This window comes from Panthera leo, chromosome C1 (genome assembly GCF_018350215.1).
Source record: "Panthera leo isolate Ple1 chromosome C1, P.leo_Ple1_pat1.1, whole genome shotgun sequence".
Lineage (NCBI taxonomy): Eukaryota > Metazoa > Chordata > Mammalia > Carnivora > Felidae > Panthera > Panthera leo.
The window spans coordinates 180,381,163-180,389,438 of record NC_056686.1 but is presented as its reverse complement, the minus strand read 5'-3'; the positions used below and the strand labels follow the sequence as shown (position 1 = coordinate 180,389,438).

General features: G+C 36.6%; 1 pseudogene; it reads right to left on the bottom strand.

The window, feature by feature from the left end:
* Nucleotides 1-2,212: 2,212 nt before the first annotated feature.
* LOC122226054 lies at nt 2,213-2,706 on the bottom strand (annotated as a pseudogene).
* Nucleotides 2,707-8,276: the final 5,570 nt, after the last annotated feature.

Here is an 8,276-nt window from a genome sequence, read left to right as displayed (position 1 = left end):
TTTGTTGTTACCTGATGGAAAGGAACAAAACAAAAAAAGAATCTCCAGCATGTCACCTTTCATTAAAATTGTGTTTCTCTGAGATTTTGTTATTTGCAATTGCTCATCTGTTAAATTAAAACTTTTAATTCTTCACAGTTTGTCACCTTTTTAATTCTGGTCTGTTGACATGTACTTTTTTTTTTTAATATAAATCCAAAGAAAGTTCAAAATGCAATTTGAAAGCAAATTAGCAATTTTGCTGGCTGCTAAAAAAAAGAAAGCTTCATGCTTCATCTGTATTGTTTTAAGTATGCTTTAAAAAATGAACCAGCCATAGAAAGAGGTTGTTCATCTGTTTCTTTCCTAAACAAATGCAACGTTAGCCAATGTAATGGGGTTGCTAGTAGGTTAAAGGTCTTTCCCTGTCATTTCTTCTCTTTTGTTCTATTTCAGAGGACATTGGTGATTGGAAATAAATACTTGAAGCAAACAAAAATAGGCAACAAAGAAATTTTGATATAGTAAGGAGCAGGACAAGCAAATAGAAAATAACAAACATGTGTAATAAAAAATATAAAGTGAAATAACATATATTAAGCTAAACAAAAATAGAAAGGTAGATACAGGATATTTCTAGGGAGTTTAGAAGATTACAGAATTACAAATGCTCAAGACACATGAAAAATATTCAGCATCACTAATAATGAAATAAATGTAAATTAAAATCAAATGGTGAAACTTGGTTTGGCGAAATTTTTAAAAGTTAAGGGGCAACAGTGCCAAGAGTGTGGATTTTAAAAATGAGATCTTTTTTGTACTGTTGATGAAAATCTGGGTTGCTGCAACATTTTTGCAGAGTTTATCAACAGTTAGGAATATATTCCTGGAAAAATACAATGATTCATATGCATATGTTCAGTGTAGCATTGCTTGAAATCTCAAGAGGAGATCTGTGGAGTAATACTTAAAAAATGTAATATAAATAGTAGGTAGTGCTTCCCCTTCCTTTTTAAAATAAGTTGTCTCTGGGTATGATCTTAGAAAATGTCCATCATCAAGTAATAATAGAATCAAATTGCAGACCTGTAGGTATGCATGTGTTTGTATGTGTATATGTGTGTATGTATATATATGGTTGTTAGAACTACAGTGAATATAAAGTACCGAGTACATTTGAAAAAAAAAAAAAAACAGAACAAAGAATCAATAAATATTCACCACCAGCATGAGTGTTGCTTGTGCCACTCCTACCACCTACCACCACCTGGAATTGACCAGGGGCCTGTCAGACACATGCATCCTAGCAGGAGCTGATTTAGGAATTACTTAACAGAAGAAAATTGCAATTTGTGTTTAGGTTAGCACAGACACAGAAGGCTCAGAAATATTGTGTGCAAAAGAGCTCAAGGACAGAGAGAGTTCAGCGCACTGAATCATCCCCGAGAGCGGTGTTATTTTAACCCTTTTGAGCCGGCTCTTTTTCATTCTCTTGGGCATTTTCAGTGCTACTGACAGGCGACATGTGGCATTCACCTGCTATTTCCAAGCATCATACTGTATGTATAGGGTAGATAATGAAGTCATTCGCTTGATTTGAAACATTAGTCCAAACTTCACCCAGAAAATGATTCAGGAAGCTCCTTGGTACTTGCTCTGAGTTTCTTTCTTTCTTTCTTTTATTAATTTTTTTTTACGTTTATTTATTATTGAGAGACAGAGAGAGAGACAGAGCATGAGCATGGGAGAGGCAGAGAGAGGGGAGACACAGAATCTGAAGCAGGCTCCAGGCTCTGAGCTGTCTGCACAGAGCCCGATGCGGGGCTTGAACTCACAAACCGCGAGATCATGACCTGAGCCCATGTCGGGCGCTTAACCAACTGAGCCACCCAGGTGCCCCAATTGCTTTGAGTTTCTAAGAGCTAGTTTGGTGGAGAGTGAGGGAACTAGGGACCTTTCTGTTGTATTCAGCTAGCAACTAAGCATTCCACTATGAGGCTATGTGTGTCTTTTGAGGAAAGAGTTATTAATTCTGAGGTTCTCTTAGGTCATGCACCCTGGCACCAGGTCTGAGCCTTACCTCTACTGTTCCTCATCTCTTTCCATTTGGTGGTATGCAGATGTGTAGAAGAAGGTACCTTTGGGACTTCCCTCCATGAGTTTTTAAATTTATTTTATTTTATTATTTTATTTTAATTTTAATAGGCTTGAGGTCTTTTATTACTTTTTTTTTTCACATTTGCCATGCCATGAATTCATAAGGAATGGGTTCCAGCAGCTCAGGCTCCTTTCCATTGGTTCTCACGAAGTGTGCTTCTCTGGGTGGAGTAGGCTGGCTCTTCATTTGAACCCAAGTACCTTTCTCGTTTGCTTTCCTCTTTTCCTCCTGATCATTTTCCTTCACATGCTTCAGGAAGCTATCTTGGCTCTTTGAGTGCTTAATAGGCTCAATACATGCATTAATTCTCTTGGCAAGAACCTTGCCCTTAACTTGTTTATTTACAAAAATGCCAACAGCATGCTGGGTAACATTGTAGACTCTTCCAGTTTTGCCATGATAACATTTGTGGGGCATTCCTTTTTGAACAGTGCCCATTCCCTTGATGTCCACAATATCACCTTGATGCATGTATGTGGCCAACGCAACAAATCCATATTTTCTAAAAAGGCCTAAAGAACAGATAGCAGGTACCTCTCCTCTTCCTTTGTGTTGGTAATTTTGGCAAATTACTGGAAGATGGGGGTGCTGGCTAAAAAGCCCTCCATGAGTTTTAATCTTTCCCCCGTGGTAACAGTCAACACCAGAGAAGCTCCTTTCTCCAGGACCAGAGCCTGGGAGACTGTTGCTTTCTCATCCACAAATCTAAATCATTGACTGACTTGTGGGGCTCTTCCTTCACTATTGCTCTTAACCCTGGGAGACACATTTATTTTCTTCCTTCAAAGTAGATCAAATATCTCATTTTCATTATCCTTCTATAGCTATCATGGCATAACATGAACATTTAAAATAAATTGAACATGCTAATTGGGAATGTGACTCTCAGATAGCTCTTAATTTCCCACCAGTAAAATGATAAGGCACAATTGACAAAGGGAAGAGTGGGTTTCTGCAATTTGTGTTGTCAGGTTTCCAAGTAAGAGTGGAGGCTGATTTTAAAGTCAAGAATTAAAACATATGAAAACATTTAAATATATGAGTTTGAATTTGACATTTTACTGTTCGTTCATGGTGGGCACATGTTGTAGCTAATTTTGTTTTAACCCAGGGTGAATGGAATTTGGTTTTTCAGTTTGCTGTATTGTGCTTCAAGCTATTTTGAGTTTTTATCTATAAGCATTTCTTTTGAGCATGCCCGGACCTAACTGACATTGCACTGATATCCCAACATAATCATTGGGGGTGGGACAGACTGTAGGAGGTGTGGAGGAAAAAAAAAAGGGGGGGTGTTTTTGAATCTCTCATTTTTTCTTGATTTTGGTTTCTCATTGTCTGCTTTTTAAAAATTTCTTACCAATAAGCTTACTATAATCTAGTTATTGTTTTGTTTTAACGATGGGGCAAGAGCAAAATGAATGAGAGCCAATATTTTCTTTTTGTGAGGGCCTCCCGCACCCCATCCACCTCAACTTGGAACAGGGTGACTTGGAGACCGAGGGCTCTGAGCCTGAAGCTTTCACAGCATTGACACAGGATTGAAGGACTTGGGGGAAGGAGAAAATTGGACCCTGAGAATCTGTCCAGCTTTTGTTCAAACAATCAATGAGAAAGATACTGGCCTTTTATGTTCTCAGCAGTCTCTTTTGAACAAACAGAGGCTGTCAGACTTCTGATTTTTTTTTTTTTTTACCTTGTTGATTTTCTTTTCTGAAAAAATGGTACAGTACAAATAAGAGAAAATTCTCAAAGACAAGTTGGATACTGGAGTCAGTACTGCCATCAAGGCACTGATACCAAGGCTCTGCATGAGTGTGTTCGATGTCACAGGAAGAAGGAAAAATAGAAGTACTGTGATTTGACCTTCCTGAATAAACACACAACACAATTTGAAGACCTAGTTGGACTATTTTTAGCAAGATAAGTTTTACACAGTAATAATGCATTCATAGTTAATGTTGAATAGAAATGTGACCTTCTTGCTGTCAGTTATTTTGCTTACAAGCTATATTGCAGCACTTTGTAAAGTATCTATTTATAAATTGATACATCTGACATTGAGTTGCCCTTTTATTTACTTATTTATTTTGGTTTAGGCACTAAATAAGAAAGACAAATCAGTTTTTGTTTCTTTACTAACTTAGGGTATGATAAGGTTGGTAAACTTTAGTTCAAGCTAATTTTACCAATGATACTGCACTTTTAAGATCTATGGTTATTCTAGTGGAAAATTGGTTGTAATAAGGTAAATATTTATAGGCACCTAGACTTTTTAGAACTACTCATTCTTATGTTTGCCTTTCCGACTAGTCACATATTCTATACATACTATTTTACAATTATTTATTCTTTGTTTTCCGTATATGTGTAGAGAACACTGGGCTAAAAACTTCAGTGAATGTATGACCACAGTCCAAATAGATTTATGGGCTAAGAGCTCTCTGAAGAAGCTATTCTGTCTATAAAATGGAGAGGGTAATATTCTGAAGATACAGATTAATGCATGAAAATATTTTAACCTAAAGTATAATAATGTAGCATTTTTAAGGCAGTTAAAAGACTGGAGAAATATGTATTTGTAGTTCATTCAAAAGGACATCCTATGTGAACATCAAGGTTTTATATGTGTGTGTGTGTGTCTATGTGTATAAATGTATATATGCACATGTATATAAAACAATGTATATATCTGCATATAATTTATGATTGTAGATCGCCATGTACACTTAAGAAAAATCATATGTGTCAAATATGTTTATGTGATTCTAACTTAATTTGAGTTTACTTATGTAGGTGAGTGTGTATTTATATATTCGCTTACTCTTAAGAATATGTTTTTCTGGAACTTTCCCTGTATGTTGGTACTTACAGATGTTGTGGCCTAAGCATATTGGTGATAGATTTTATTAAGGTGTGGTATTGAGAGGTATGGTAGAAATAGTACTGGATGTAGAGTCAGAAAACTAGTTCTGAGTCATGGCTAGGTCAAATACTCTGAGACCTTTAAGAACTTAAATCACTCTTCTGCAATCTATTGGTAATCTAATAGGTAAATCTATTACCTAGTACACAGAACTATTGGAAAGTTTAAATGTGATTATTCTAATGAAGGTGCTTTATAAGACCAAAAGTGTCATAATGCCACTTATTATCTCTATACCATTTTTTCTATGGCAAGTTTTAGGAATGGTGAGTGAGGATATGTGATATGGTAGTACCTAGAGTAGGGCAAAGGGGGCAATACTTTAAGAAGTGAGGATTTACGTATGTCCTCTTCTGGAGGGCAGAGTCTCTACTAAATTATTCGTAATTCTCATTCAGGGGAGACTTTTTTCCCCCCTTGACTTGCTTATTCATTCCACAATTCATATCAGTATGAACGCATGGATATTTATTTCATTATATGTTATAATCCAATGTAATTTATTTTCTTGCTCCATTTGTTCCAGTTCTGGCATTGGGGAACTCTTTCAGTTAGCTTTTACCTATTATTGTGTGGTTTCTTTTCTCTTCCTTCCCTCCCTCCCTCCTTCTCTTTCCTTCTTTCCTTCCTTCCTTCCTTCCTTCCTTCCTTCCTTCCTTCCGTATTTCTTTTGCATTTTTTACTTTTTGGCACTACAAGATGTTTCAGACTCTTCTTGTATATTTCCTGTGCCGGACCTAGAATCTACTATTTCTCCAAAAAGCTGTAGTTCCCTCTATCAGAGAATGGTGTTAGAAACCAAGATCTGGGTGCTAGGTGTCCTTGTTAAATCGAGGTGAAGCTGCATCTAGGGCCTCTTGGCTGGCCACAAAGTATATATGTGTGCATCTCTGCCAATTTATAAATATTTCTCTATATAACCCAGTATATCTATATTAAGTTAAACATGGTATTTTCAACTTTAATCCATTACCACATAGATTATTCTAGTCCCCTCCTCTTCCTTATCTGTTAGCTCCAACTCCAATAATGAGAAGCCTGGCTTCCACCATTTCACTATGAGTTTACTCAGTTGTTCAGTTCCGGTGTACATGTGTAGCAGTATCAAAATTGTTAACCTATTTCTGTTAATTTTTCTGCCACTGGATAAAGATGTTCAGATTTCTTCCTATGTTTAATCTTTTACATTCTTATCCAGTCACTTGTTTAGCTCTCTTCTCTCTTTGCTCTACTACTATCTTTGGCTTCACCTTAAAAATCCTCTAAATACCCTTCCTCCCCATTTACATATAATTTCTCCAATTAATAAGTTTTAATTGTTAATGTTTATTTATTTACCTTTAGTGAGAGGGAGGGAAAGAGAGAGGAGAGAGAGAGAGAGGAAGACAGAGAATCCCAAGCAGGCTCTGTGCTGTCAGCATAGAGCCTGACCCGGGGCTCAATCTCGCAAACCATAGGATCATTACTTGAACCAGGATCAAGAGTCGGTCACTTAACAGACTAAGCCACTAGGCGCCCCTCCAATTAATAAGTTTTAGTTTTGTAAGATTATGTCAAGCTGTTCGGCTATCTTTTTTTAACAGGTCTCGATTACAAGGAACTATTCATTTAGTTAGTATTACTCCAGAATAAATCATTAAGAAAATAAAATATTAATCATTTACTAATTTTGAACCATCGGGTGCTCTTAAGATAAATTTTGATATTAAAGCAATATTATAATTAATATGCATACAGAAATATACTTAAATTGTTTTTATTTCTTTGATTATATACTTTGAGTACAAACTGCTTCTGTTTGCCAACAATAGAAAAAAATTAGGGGGTGTATTTGGCATTGAGAAGAATTATAACCTCTATTAACTGGATCAGAGACTGTATGAAGGTATGAAATATGATGTTGTTTGTAATGCCTTTTTTTGCCTGTGGAAATGGGAACATAAGATGGTTTTTGGAACACCTGAAGAAATATTTCATTGCATAGCTTTAGGGAAAACAGGAACAATACAGAATATTTATTATATAAATAGTCTTTGTGCAAGATCCCACAGAATCTGTGTTCTAGGTATAACAGAGGTGTTGTCCCATTAAAAAGGAAAGCTACAGCAGTAGCAAAAGAATTGAAAATTTGTTGGGAAATATATGCTTACATGAGACAAGAGTATAGTCATTCCATATATGTATTCATTTATTGACTCCTAGTCATTTTCACACATGTGAATTTCCATGCTCCTGTTTTTAGGCACATATATGTAAATAATTGGTTCTCAAAATATTCAACATCTAGCAGTATCCCTACAATGCACAGCACAGTCCTCCACAGAAAGGAACTACCCAGTTCAAAATGTCTATAATGCTGAGGTTGAAAAACTCTGGTCTAAAAAATGGGTATGCAGTACTGTTCATACTGTTGAAAACGCTGAGCATATGTAGATACACATTTAATTGGTGCAATGGCTTCTGACACCAATTATGCAGAGTTAGGCTTAACTTTAAAGATTAAGGACATTGTTCTTACTTTAGCCACTAGTCACGAGTTCCAGAGTCCCCAGGCCGGTTGTACCTCTAACCAGCAGGCTACAAATTTGGGGGTCCTTCCTTACCCCCTCAGGGTTTGATAATTCACTAGAACAACTCACAAAACTCAGGAAAACATTATGCTTCTGCTTTAAAGTTTTATTATAGCCAAATAGTACAAATCAGAAACAATCAAAAGAAGACTCACAAAGGGTGAGATCTGAGGGGTCCCAGACACGAAGCTTCCATGTTCTCTCCCTTTGTTATGATATGTCAACATGTGAAACTACACAGAGGACTGCCAACCAATAATGCTTACTTGACCTTGATGTCCAGAGCTTTCATTGGGGTTTCATTACACAGGTATGACTGATTGAACCATTGGCTATGTGACTGAACTCAACCTCTCCCTCCCTCTGCTTCCTGGACATCAGGCTCATATCACATGCTTAAAACCACTATTACTCTGATCACACATTGATCTTGCTGGCATGGCCGACCTGCAAACTGAATCACTTCTTATACATAGACATAAACTATCTAGGGGTCCTCAGTGGTTCACTTCATTAGCATATATTATCAGGTTCCACCATGAATAACAAAGACTCTCCTATCTGAGAAATACCAAGGATTTAGAGACCCTCTCCCTGAAACCTGGGACAAAGACCAGCCAAATTCTTTGTTACATGGGAATTGGTT